Source organism: Epinephelus moara, chromosome 18 (assembly GCF_006386435.1).
Source record: "Epinephelus moara isolate mb chromosome 18, YSFRI_EMoa_1.0, whole genome shotgun sequence".
NCBI classification, from domain to species: Eukaryota; Metazoa; Chordata; class Actinopteri; order Perciformes; family Serranidae; genus Epinephelus; species Epinephelus moara.
Window position 1 is genome coordinate 38,253,514 of NC_065523.1, and position 14,256 is coordinate 38,267,769.

Consider the following 14,256-nt stretch of genomic DNA (forward strand, 5'->3'; position numbering starts at 1 on the left):
GCGTGATAGGTTATATATGTCAATAAGAGTTTACAACTGAGATGTCACTAAGAGTTCACACCGTTATATTGCATATTACACATAAATGCAGTATTAGTTTTTGTAGAAGTCTACACACTAACATGGTTATATAGCTATTTGTATCTTACCCAACTTATATGGTCTAACACCTGATGAGGGTTTTGACTTTTACACTACATATACTGATTAAGTGCTTTTATTTTGAAAGAAACTGTATGTAAACAGTAAATTTCCTGTGAAAACAGAAGTGTATTTTGAAAACAGACAATGCATGTAACAGGCTGAAGTTGACACGGCGTCCCAGAACGTCAACAACCAACACACCCAGGGTATCTTGGACGTCATATGTGGACGTGGAAAGTCCATGACCAAACGTGGACATGTGACGAGGTTGGAGTAAGAATGTGTCCAACAGGCTGGTAAACTCCAGTAAATAGTCTGCACCAGGATGTTTGGGTTGGTGCGAGTTGTGAGCTGTAACTCAGCAGTAAATAATCAGCCGTGTGTGTCTGACTGTGGATGGTGGAGCTGCTGAATAGATTTGTGGAGTTTGGTAGTTGCAGTGGTGGCTGTTAGCAGCTAGCTCCGCTCGCAGACTTCACAGCTTCACCCCGCAGGACTCCACTCAGTCCGGACTGGAGAAGGTTTGTGGGTTGATGGTGTTTGACAGGCAGGTAGGAGGCTCAGTTATCTGTGAGTGTAGCTGTGCTGTAAGTAAACAGTCTGAACTCAGATCAGTTTTCTCTGACAGAGATGAAAGTTTAGTTTGAATCACCAACTCTGTGAGAGGACACCAGTTTAAACCTCCAGACTAACATGTTGCACATGAAGAAACAAGTTATGTTTCTGCTTCTTAACAGTCACATGGATAAGTCAGAGTTTACAGTGAACCTGGGGACAAATCCTAGTTGGCTCACATTAGTTATTTGTTGAGAGCATAAATAGAGAGAGAAATCAGCCCTTAAACCTGTCACACACTGCTGGAGACATGACAGTTGGGCCCATCCACCACCCCTCCCACCTGCATTTTTTTCCCACTCCCATTTGGGTTATTTTGTTTGTTTGTGAACCTGAGGTGATCTACAAAGCTCTAATCTCATCGTGTTCACTGAACCTCGTCATCAGGCTCACTCACAGAGTTTTAACTGTAATAATGACGATGGCTGTCAGAGTGCATTCCAACACCCATTGACACAAGTGGAACAATGAATTAATAAAACAGACGTCCTTTGTCTGGACCTGCACTGTGCACTTGTACAAGAAAGAGAAAATTACGAAATTCATGAGCAGTGCAGACCTGTTGTGTTAGTAATGAATGATTATGTTTGTATTTCTGCAGAGAAGACATTGACAAGTGTTTTTATATTTTATTTGCACAAGGATGAAGGTGATTTGATTTCAGACACTTTGATACGTCCTCCTGACAGATTCTATTATCGTAAAAGAATCATTTTAATTGTCTCACACAAACCCAACTGCTGTTTCTCCATTTTACTTTTACTTTTGGGACCACAAATGTCTACCCCGGAAATCTGTGTGAAAAAAATGCACTTTTAGTGGACGTATTTTGACGTTGTTTGACGCTGTCTGAGTGCCCTATTATTTAATATAGCGCGCGTTCACGGTCTGCAGGCAGGTCAGCCCTAGCTTCATACTGGAGACATGTCACATATTGAACATCCTATCACTCATTTAGACAAAAGTAGATCGGAAAATAGGGCCCAGGTTGAAAAAACATTCGTTCCCCTTTAATTATACACTAAAGAAACATACTTATTATATTATATTCCACTTCTGTCAATATATCCCATTAAATCCTGCACACTGGAGCTTTTTCATCTATGAGACCGACTAACTGATTTAAGTTCTCTAAATTTAAAAGAATAATTCAAATTCTGGGGAATAATTTTGTGTCTTGTCGCACGTGACACAATTTCATTTTATGGAGAGCTATGTGAGGACCGCTGAATATTGATATTTCGACATCAGAATAAGCTAGAGTGGGTCGTGATCCAACATGATGTGATTCCCACAACAGCACTGAATAGTGATGTGACGTTTGCGAATGAGCTGAGTCTTTGAACCGGCTCTTTAGAGTGAACGAGTGAACCGGCTCTTTAGAGTGAACGAGCCAATTCCTAATTTCTTTGTTTTTTGCTTTAATTTACTGTGTATCCATTAATTTCAGATTATTTGACCCGTAACAAGTTGAGAGAGTCTAGTTTGTGAGGGAGAAAGACAGTGCAGCTGCTCACTCGTTCACTTTAAAGAGCCGGTTCAAAGACTCGGCTCGGTCGCGAACATCACATCACTAAAGCTAACCCACTATACGCTAGCACTTGCTTGTATTGACAGGCTTGTTGTTTATAAAGGGCGTTGCTATGGCTACACCAAACTTTATATCTGCAGAGTCTATTCTGGGTACACATTACAATATCAAGAGCACGTGATGCAATAACTCAGCAATGTGATTTGTCGTTGAACCCACTAACCTAGAGGTGTAATTTCATCTGGAGTATAGCATGACCTTGACCCCTTGTTTACAAGCCAGTCCGGCTGCGCGTTCATGTACGTTCATGTGTTTTGGTCTACAGGCAGTGCACAACAGCAAACCTAGCGGTGAAACGATTTCGCTTTTTGCCCCTTTAACTGTTGAGAAAAAAAGTGAGGTTGGCATCTCACCTAATTCCAGTGCCAGTGTTTGGTCAGTTTATCTGCTGTGTTTGAGAGCCCGACTCAGAGGAGGCGTGCAGCACAATGCAGCAGGAAGAGTTTCACAAGCTGATAAATGAGCTGCACAATAACTTTATTGTCGACTTTATGACATCAGCAGTAACTTTTGCTACACCACGACACAAGGAAATGCATGAAGTCTCTGGTAAATGTAATTTTACTGTCTCTGTGGCTTCAATAGGTTCATTACCGGTCAACTTTCACATGTGGGGCTCATAAAATGGGCCCTATATGGGATTATCTATGGGTTCAATAATGGCCCCGTGCCAATTGCCCACGAGTTTACCCATAATAACAATAATAATAATAAAATTGATTTGAGTACTTGACCTCTGTTATCAACCGAACAAATATGATACAAACAATATAACAATAAATAAACAATACATTAGTGGTGGGAAAAATCAATACAGCATAGTATCACAGTATTTTGCTTGGTGATATTATATCAATACGAGTACCGTTCTTTTATTATATACATCATTAATTACAACTTTTGGTACTAGAACGATAAAATCAGTTGCTTTTGCTGATGTTTATTTTCCTTTTGAGGTCAGCAGACGTCCCAGTCAGCAGCATTTGACAGAAAGTTCATCAAAACAAAGATGGAGGCACCAGAGTGAGAAATCAGACATGTTAAAATCAAATGTCGGGACTGATTTTGGGTTTTTTAACACAGAAGGAAAGAAGGACTTGGATATGACACGAGATTTGCAAGCACTCTGAGAATACTATGAACATGAGGGCTCACCTCACAGGCCACCATCCAGAGATAGCGTTAGCCGCTGACGGCCAAGCTAACGCTAAAAATCAACCAACACAGGACACACTGAGCTCGACACAACTACCATCAGACAATAACACACAGTCCATCACCTACTTCATGTCCAAAGATCTGCGTCCATACAGCGCTGCTGAAAACCAAGGCTTTTGTTACATGCTAAAAACACATGAACCCAGGTATGTGACTCCGCCCCTCACAGCCGTACCCAAGCTCTACAGAGAAGTGAGCATAAAGCTGAGGAACCTTTGAGTACAGCAGGAAGAGTGGAGTTAACCTGTGACACCTGGACTTCAAGCTTAGTGGATTCATATGTGACTATAACAGGATTAATTATCTGACAGAGGACAGGAGACACTGTCTCACGTCCTCCAAACTAGAGCGGGACATTATCTGACAGAGGACAGGAGACACTGTCTCACGTTCTCCAAACTAGAGCGGGACATTATCTGACAGAGGACAGGAGACACCTCCAAACTAGAGCGGGACATTTTCTGACAGAGGACAGGAGACACCTCCAAACTAGAGCGGGACATTTTCTGACAGAAGACAGACCGCTGTCTCAGGTGTCATTTCTTTATTTTACCTCTTCAAATTTGACCTGAAAGTCCTCTCTCCCAGAAAACTCTGCGCCAATGTCGAGGAGTCTCATCTGGAAGCCCAACAAATCCTGAAAAACACATCAGAACCACTTTCTAATGAGGCTGTACATGATGAAAGGACTGCCTGGAGAAAATTCCCCAAAAATGAGGGAAGGGAGTTTTATGCTGCCTTCAAATGAAGCCTTGTGTACTGTGTTAGCAGGAAGAGTTCATATGAACGCCCCAACTCTTGTGATATTCATGACCTCAGAAGTTAAATTTTTCTGAAAGCTCAGAGGTTGAGTTGCAACAGTGTTGCTTCTAGATGCTGTTGCCTTGCAGCATTGTTCTCACAACTTATCACTTGAACTTCAAGCATATCCTGTATATGACTTCCTATGTCGTAACTCATGAGTGCGTTCCTCACTGAGATTTAGTCTGGCCCCCACTGTTGTTTTGAAACTGGAAATCATCACAACGGACTTGATCAATGGCTATCAGAGGTGTGGACAGTAACATGACTTGGACTCCAGTCAGATTTAAATAACAAATTTGATGACTTTAGACTCGACTTGAGGAAATCAAAAAAGACTTGCAACTCCACTTGGACTTCGACACTAAAAACTCATGACTTTACTTGGACATGAGCCTTTTTCCTTGAAAATATTTGAACCCTTTCTAAGTCCAAAGATTTAGTACACATACAAAAAATACAAATGCATTATGCAAAATGTTCCGGCCAAAGATTACAGACGACACACAACTTGAAGCTAATATTAACTTCCAACAGCAAGCTGATATTTAGCTAATGTTAGCTTAACAGCAAAGCAACTTTTTAACAAACTTGTTTTAACAAAAAAATGCAGATTTTATTAAGCATTTATGATTTTTGTAAATCTAATATTGGCATTATTTTTACTGAAGCATTATTTCTTTTACAGAAAACCGCATTATGACTTGTTTGGGAAACTTAAAGTTTAATGCAAGGACTTGAGTGACTTGGTCCCAGAGCATCAAATATGGCAGCCTGGTCACTGGCTTCTGGCTTTTGTTACAGAGACACATGGTATCTTACATCATATGTATGAGACGCACTGGGCTATAAACTAACTCAGATGTAATACTGCGACAATAATGAACAGGTTCATTCACCAAGCTGTCAGGAAACCGAACTCTAAGCTGTAGGTGAACATCGAGCATCATAGTTTGAAGCGTAGGGCCACTGACCAACCTGCCATATTTGAGGAATTGGGAGGGAGAACTGCAAAATCTCTTAACTTGCAAATGTTAGTTTAGTAATGTTCTATGCCGACGACTTACTGCTATGTCAAAGACACATCGAGGGTCTGCTATGGCCCACCTGAATGCCAGACTTCCAGTGCAGCCGCTGCCTACATGAAAGCTGACCCCGATGACCTCCAGGTTGAGCTCTGCAGCACGCTCCAGCAGCTTCCTGACCGATTCCAGTCTGGCTCCAAACTTTGAACTGAGTCTCACCAGTGATTTGGAGTCGTCCACTGCGATGCGGAGCACCAGTCTGGAAAGATTCAAAAGTATTAACAAGAATCTCCACTAAACAAAGGAGTAAACGTTTACTTACTTGGCTTTGGGGTGACAAAGAGAAATTTTTCGGAGTTCATCCTCATTATCAAAAGTCATCATATCTACTCCGTGAGCACAGGCATATCTGATGTGTGACATCGGTTTGGTTGAATGTGCGTGAATGATTTTCTCAGGTGTCACTCCGAGGGACAGCATCATCTAGATCTCAGCCTGTGTGAGATCGAAACCTGTTTCAGATGAGAGGGAAACAACTTTCCTCCATCGCAAAGAAAACAGAGCTACACTGTGAAATATTTGACTGGACAGTCCGGCGTCCGCGCTCCCCTCCTCCTCTGTTAAATGGTATCTCACAGGCGCACTACGTCATCAAACCATGTGATGTTTGGTATCACTGGATTCAGTTAGCTCTCGGCTTCCTGAATCCGGCATCGTTTTTCTTTTATTTCTTATGGATTTCGCACCAGAGCAGCCTAAACACACAGAGTCCAAAATCACTATGAGTGGTGACAAGTCATGTCATGCCGTTTTTCGAGGGGAAAAGTTAAAGGATTACTCGCGATCTTATGTGGAGCTGTTAGTGGGGACGTATCTGTTTTATAAAAGGTAAGAGTCTCACTCCTACCACTATTTTTGGCTGAGATATACCGTCTAGAAAGTGGGATCATAACTTTCACGTTTCATATGGCTTTATTTGGTGATATTTTATGGTGTTTCTGTGTCATAAACAACATCAGCTATCATAATCACACCTGATTTCAATAAGGTACAATGTTTGAAGCTGGCTGAGTGTTGTTTGATCACTGATAGTACTGTTTTGAAGCAGAGTGACCCACTTGTCATTTGGAGCTCCGCCTGGATCTTTTCATGGTAAAAACACTGTAGAATGGTCATACTTTGAGCAGTCTTCTTCAAATTTGAAACAAGTGTTCATTGATAGTGTGCCTACAGCCCCACAGTGTTATTTATTTTATTTTAGGCAAAATCTTCAACTTTTTACTGACTTCAGAGGCCCATTACTCTGTCTCTATATCACCTAGAGTGTTTCTGACACTTTCACAAGAAACTTAAGAGTTTTCTTTCTGGCAAGACCTCATGCATGCATGTAGTCAGAGCGGTTCAGAAGCTACAGTCATTTTAATTTGGGTATGTCATTTTAGGCGTTTTCGCTACAAAATGGTGGTGGAGAGTTTTTACAGTAAATTGTTGTACAGCTGTACACTGTGATTTCACACATGATTTAGCAGTATGCTCCTTTAAAAGTACTATATTTAATTGTAACCTCACAGTTAAAGCCCATTACATCACTGTGATATAACAGTATGTTCCTGTAAATTACTGAATTTAACTGTAACTTCACAATTTATGTACATTTGATTACTGTGATTTAACAATATGCTCCCATAGAATTACTGTATTTCACTGTAATCTCACAGTTCAGATTCAGATTCAGATGCAGAAAACTTTGTCTGTCGTAACAGAAAATCTTCTTCGACGTTGCTCCACATACAAGACAAGACAATACACTGATTAGAAACAATCACACACAGATTCTGAAAGCACACACAGTGTGTATAGATCTTAAAAACAATTATAAAATTAAAACTGTAAAAATAGACAAGATAAAAGGTGTGGATATGTGTAAAGTGACATAGTGCATCAGGGTTATTTTTGTCCATTGTTTATTTAAGATGTTTATGGCAGTGGGTATGAATGAGTTTTTGTGGATGTTTTTCTTAGATAGGGGGACGTTATCGCGGCGGCCTGATGGCAGGAGCTGGAAGGACTTGTGCAGGGGGTGGGCGGGATCCTGTGTAATGAGGTTGGCTTTCCTTTTAACTGCTTGGGTGTGGAGTGCTCATAATTGATTTTGAGTTTTGCCAGTTATTTTGCTTGCTTGATTAATGATCCGGGAAAACTTTGATTTGTCTTTAACAGAGGTGAAGGTGAACCAGGAAGTGATATTAAAAGTGAGTACAGATTCTATGAGTGATTTGTAGACAGCTGTTAAAATATCCTCTCTGACATCGAAGCTCCTGAGTTTCCTCAGCAGGAACAGGCTTTGCTGAGCCTTCTTGTACACAGCGTCTGTGTGCGGAAGAAGGACAGGCGGGTATCAATCTCTGTGCCCAGGTATCGGAAGGCCTCCATCTGCTCTACTGCCTGCCCGTTCAGCCTCAGAGGTTCAAAGAGAGGTTTGGGGGAAGATGTTCGCCTCCCCCCACAACACAGCTCCTTGGTCTTGGAGATGTTAAGCTCCAGAGAGCTCTCTTTGATCCAGAGCATCAGGGTGTTAACCTGCTGATAGTAGGCAGCCAGAGACATGTGGTCTTTGATGTGGGCCACCAGGGCCATATTGTCTACATAGTTAAAAAGGGAAATGTCACTGTTATTGCTTGTTATGTTGTTTGTGTAAATGGAAAATAAAATCGGTGATAAAACACAGCCCTGGGGGACACCAGTGTTTAAAATCATGTTCTTGGATTTAAAACCATTTACCACCACATGCTGAGGCCAGTCCTGCCGGAAGTCTTTTATCCACAGGATACGGTTGGGTTGACTTGTAGATCCAGAAGGCGGTTGCAGAGGGTAGCCGTGTTGACTGTGTTAAAAGCGAAAGAAAAGTCCATGAATAAAATCCGTGTGTGAGGGTGTGGGGAGTCCAGGTGTCTGCAAACCGTGTCCAGGAGAGTGAAACAGGCATCCTCCACCCCACGCTTTGCCTTATAGGCAAACTGGAGTGGGTCAAGCCTGTCCACCACCATAGCAGTGAGGTGATCACTCACCACCCTCTCCATACACTTACAAAGTATGGATGTGAGTGCCACTGGTCTGAAGTCCTTGATCTTCCTGGCATTGGATTTCTTTGGTACCGGTATAAGTGTGGACTCCTTCCTCATCCGTGGGACACAGCTGGAGTCAAGGAGATGCTGGAATAGCTGAGTGATGACATCACCCAGCTGAACTGAGCATTCCCTCAGCACCTTGCCCCTGAGCCTGTCCGGGCCAGAGGCTTTGTGAGGGTTGATGCGGCCCAGTATCGATGCAACCTTCCTTTTATCCACGGTGATTGTTGGACAGTTACTGCTGGTGAGGGTCCAGTCATTCTGGGGGTGTGGCATGTCGAACCTGCTGTAGTAAATGTTCAGCTGCTTTGCAAAGGTGGCGGGGTCACAGCATTGGATCTGGGCCGGATTCTGGGCTCTGCCCATCATGGTATTAAGTACCTGCCATGCCTCCCTTGCATTGCCAGTGGTGAATTTTTCCTCCACTTTGTTTTTGTAGTGGAGTTTGGCCAGCCTGGCCTTCCTTCTCAACTTCTTCTTCTTCAACAGATTCTGTAAAATTACTATACTATATATCGAAACCAGTGTCCAAAACAGTCATCATCTTTAAAACTGCTGCTGTGTTGTTCTACTTCACTGTGTAGAAGGTTTGACCCGAGGCAGGTTAGCGAGCCACCTGAGGTGCCTCATGAGGATACTGTCTAGGTTTGCCACACAGAATGGCTCGTCGTTGTCCTAAATGAATAAAACAACATTTTGTTTTCAAAATCTGTCATTACTTTTAAACACTTACACAGAGATTTAAAGTTAGGAAAACTTAAGCATGGTGATGTCTCTGATACTCACCACTGAACTACGCTCTTTTATTTTATCGTCTATGAAATCACTGATCGTTCCTCCAGTGTCTAAAATGTCAATGTCACAGTTTTCAGGGGGCAAAACATGCATGACTGATCTGTTTGTAGTTACTGTTGCTGCAAGAGATGACACAAGAGATGACAGGTAGTAAAAGACAAAAGCGTAAAATTCATTAACAAATATTGTCAGTGTAAGGCTCATAATAAAAATCCGTTGTCGCTTTGTTTATAGCTATTTGTTTGCCATGCAAATAGTACTAGGAAATAACATTCACATTTTCACATCAAATTAAACATCACTCAAGTTTGTTATTTCATCTTACCACAGCCCATAGTGTCCTCTGTAGTCTGCAACCCCGTAAATCTCATATATTTAAACGAGTAAAAGTATAGCAGCAGGATTTCTACGAAACAGAACTGTTTGATAGAAGTTGCTCACAGACGTCCGCAGTGAAATAAGACACACTGAGATGCTGGTTTTGTTACATACTTGAGTCTTTTCCACTCCTACTGTTAAAAAACAAACAATACCTCACCCAATAGGTGTATATACATTGACTGTGAGTACGTGCAGACATTTATTTATCTATGTTTTAGATTTATTCAGACAAATATAAATATATTCATGTGGTGTATGGTTGGATCAGCTTTGGTTCAATGCTTGTAGTTACTAACAAAAAATTCAACACGTGGCAACTCAACATGAAGTGGAAGCTAATCCAATTGTGTTGATGAGCTTTATTCCCTAATTTCTCCCTCTCCGCACATCGTTTCCTCAGTTAAACCTGAGTTTCATGTGGAAACAATGAATATCACGTAAAATGTTTCACGAACAATATAAATAATCACATTATAACGTTAAACATTTTACGTTATAACAAAAAATGATCAAGTTGCAATGTAAAACATGTTATAGCAACTTAAGTGATCATGTTATAACATAAAATGTTCCATGTTTCATGAAATGTTTCACGTCATAAAAATATAAGTGATCATGTTATAACGTGAAATATTTTATGATTATAAATTATTTCACATTGTAACATGAAACATTTCATGTTACAATAAATTATCACGTAATGTGAAATGTTTCACGTCATAACAATAATCATTATAACGTAAAACATTAAGTGATCACATTATAACCTGAAACACTTTGTTATAACAATAAATTATATTGTAATCCGAAATGTTTCACGTCATAACAAAATAAGTGATGATGTTATAACGTGAAACATTTTACAATGCAACAATAAATTATTGTTATATCATAAAACATTTGATGTTCTCGACATAACAATAAATTATTTCACTTTGTAATGTGAAACATTTCACGTTAAATCAGTATGTGATCACATTATAAGATGAAACGTTTCACGTAATAACAATATAAGTGATCACAGCTTAACATGAAACATTATACATTATAACAATTATCAGTATAACGCAAAATGTTTTATGTTATAACAACATAAGTGATCATATTACAACTTGCAACGTTTCTGGTAACAACAGTAAATGATTTCATGTTATATAACAAGATACATAGTAATTGTTATAACAATAAAAGTTTCTTGTTATAACTTGAAAATATCTTGAACATAAAAAACAACAACAAACATTTATGTTATTACCTCATGTTGCTGTTTTTCTAGCGTGGCAGCAGTATGTTTCCGTACATAACAATTCTCCATAGTGCGTATCGGTAAGAACACATTTCAAAGTTCAATGACACGAGCAGAGACCAGACATAGTTCAGATGTTCTGTTTATTATTCACATCATAATGCAGCACACCTTATTTTATCACTGAAATATGTGCCAACATGATAAATATTTTACAGTCTTCCTTTCCCAAACATAAACCAATAACATGACTGCTGATACGCAGGGCTGGCCTCTTGGAACAACTACAAAGGAGGAAGTAAACCTCAGTGGATGGAGGCTCAGAGAGGAAGATAACAGGACAACTTTACTTTAACTTGTCATTATGAAGTACATGTTGACTGCGCAGTGTAATGGCTGTAAAACAATGACATCACTGGCATTTAAATTGCATTCCTATAACCCTCGTTGTCACTGTGTGCCAACCATTGCACGACTAAAACAGGAAGAGGACTGCGCTTTGCTTTTTCGTATTAACTATTGGTAGCTCTCCACAGTTACCAAAAGGTCACAGTGTGTTAGAAAGCCCACATCGTTGTGCAATAAGTTTGCTTGTCTATTCCATGACAAGTTTGGTTGCTTCGTTCTGACGTTTGTTTAACGTACGTGACGTCATTGAAGATGCCGTGTTGAAAATCCAGCAACGTGAAATTTAGTTCCAGTTTTGTTTGTTGTGGTTGATATTAGGGCGACAATATTTTCCCCTCTTGTTGTTTTTTTTTTTTTGCCATTCCCGTATTCACCTTATGCTGCCCTGCCCATTGTTGTTGTTCTTTAGGTTTAACGCTTGCTGCGCTAGTTTGGCGTTGTAAACAATGAATCTGGGAACATTCAGCAGCTATACTGCTGCGATCAGATGATTTGACGGTACCACATCCGTCTGCCATCTGTACAAAAATGGCCTGAAGTTACATAAAAGGACTCTTTCAATTACTCTGGATTGTCTCTGTAGATGTCTCCGCTACAAGGAACCAAAGCAAAATCTCGACACGAATGCTAATGGCACTCACTGTCCACAGACTGAGCTAACAACCCAATTGCTGGGTGCTAATTTAATTAAATTTTTTACAGAATCCCAATTTCTTTGCCATAGAAATCTGTGGTTTCAAGTAGAAGTGTTACACACTACTGTTACTGCCTCCATACAGCTCACTGTAGCTCACGTTAGCTTGTTGCTAAACACTAACACCAAGACTGTGGCGCAGCTAGCCACCTCACTAGCAATAGCAAAGCCTGCTTTCACATTAGTTATAGTGACTAGCTTTACAACATCACCATCATCTCTATTAAAATTCAAACTTTTTTTTTTTTTTTTTTTTTTTTTTTTGCTGGTGGTGAGAGTATTGATAAAAACAATGTTGATATTCTTTTGTAACATTATGCCAACCAGCTGGTCTCACACAGCCAGCAGCTTCGAAAACATCTGCGCAAATTTCCTAATAGACGTTATTTGGATAGTCTGCTCACGTATCCAGACTCTACTGTAGAGCTTAAATTAAAAGCCTGGTCCCAATTAAACGCCCAGTCCCTTTTACAAGCCCAGTACGGCTACACATTTAGACAAATAAAGGCCTGTCTCAATCAGAGGCCTTGTCTGGTTGCTAAGCAGTTAATTTTTTTTTTTTTTATAGAACTTCTTCGGTTGTATAAAACTGGGTTGTTGGCTACCTCAAATAATGTGTCCATTCCTTGATTACCCTGTGAGATATTTCTATTCCTTTAGTCCGTTGTTTTAACAGGATAAAGTAGTGTTGTGTCGGTCCACCAGGTCTCGTAACTCTCTCTTTCTCGGATGCGCTGGACCAAATAAATGATTCATAGCTGATATATTGTCTGGTGCCACATTTTTATGCAATATTCATACTGGTGTTAATAAACACTTTGATTGTATTTCCTGATCTTTGCTGACAGTTTTTGCATAAAAGGAACTAAAGGCCTGTCCCAAATATAGGCCTGTTGATTTAGGTGATTTAAGCAAATAATAGCCCTGGCTACTAATCAACGTTTTACGTAAATGTTACTTTCTCACCTGAAAAACTATTAAACCTTAAAAAATAAAAGCTTTTTAAAGCTTAAAAGTGGGTTTTTGGCAAGTACACTAAGCAAATTGCACTTTTGCCAAAACAAAAGTAAGAGCACAAAATGATGAAATGCGAAGCGTCCCAATCTGGGCAAACAATAAGGTGAATACTGCTCTTTGCGGAAATTCTTAAAGGTGACTGTTGATATTTTAACTGAAAGCCAGATATTGGTCAGATTATTTACTCGACTCTGAGGGAAAAAGACAGCGTTCAGGTTGTCTTTGCGAATGGGCAAACACTGAAACCACTTGGAAACACCAGAGAGGGAGAAGCTGAAAAGTCTGTTTACACTTTTATGTAAGTGACTTTTAAATAAAGTAATTCTGGGTCGCCAACTGGTTCATCTAGTGGAGTGGGCGCCCCATATGTGGGGGATGTGTCCTTGCTACAGCAGCTGCAGGTTCAGCACATCAACCCCCCTCTCTGCCCTTTTCGCGCTATATTTGTCCGATTAAATAAAGGCAAAAGGACACACAAAAAAAAAAAAAACCCAGAAAAAAAAAGTAATTATATCAGTAATTTGTGACGTTACTCATTACCTATAGGCTCCACCCACTGAGATTCATCTCAACCAATGAGATTAATTCTGCCTCCAGGGCAGTTCAGCCTCACCTTCCTCACACTTCAGTCTGGACATTATTATTCAACACTAGGCAGTTTGTACAGGTACATTATTCCTAGCTATGTGCATAAAAACACAATCATACACACACACATATTGTGACGATACTCTTTTTAAAGCACCATAAATAAAAAGGATGGCTTAAAAAATATATACAAGCAAAGCATCAGACTCGCTGAGCGGTCAAACATGGATGGAACAAACGCTGTACAAAGCAGCAGAGAAGCAGTGCAGGACTAAGTTTGAAATTATTCAAATATAATGAGATGGGCTTCACACAAATGAAATAATGTTGTGATTATGAAATGTTATTTTTATGTTATCAACTGACTGATTAGGCACTGAAATGCTCTTAGAAGGCATAACGTACGTACATAATTCATATTAGACTGCATGTGTTTGAGAGCCGTTTGTAACTGCAGACTGTACTGCATGGACAGCGTGACGTGTGTGGTTGTGCTGCTGCCGTGGTCCTGCCAGATGCCTCCTGCTGCCATCATTAGTCATTAGTCATACTTCTACTGTTATTATACACATATGACTATTGTCACACATGTATACTGCCAGATA

The 14,256-nt window shown here is 40.1% G+C and overlaps 1 pseudogene; it reads right to left on the reverse strand.

Annotated features, from left to right (window-relative positions):
• Positions 1-3,868: 3,868 nt before the first annotated feature.
• On the reverse strand, positions 3,869-9,652 carry LOC126406183 (ornithine decarboxylase-like; annotated as a pseudogene).
• Between the last annotated feature and the right edge of the window lie 4,604 nt (positions 9,653-14,256).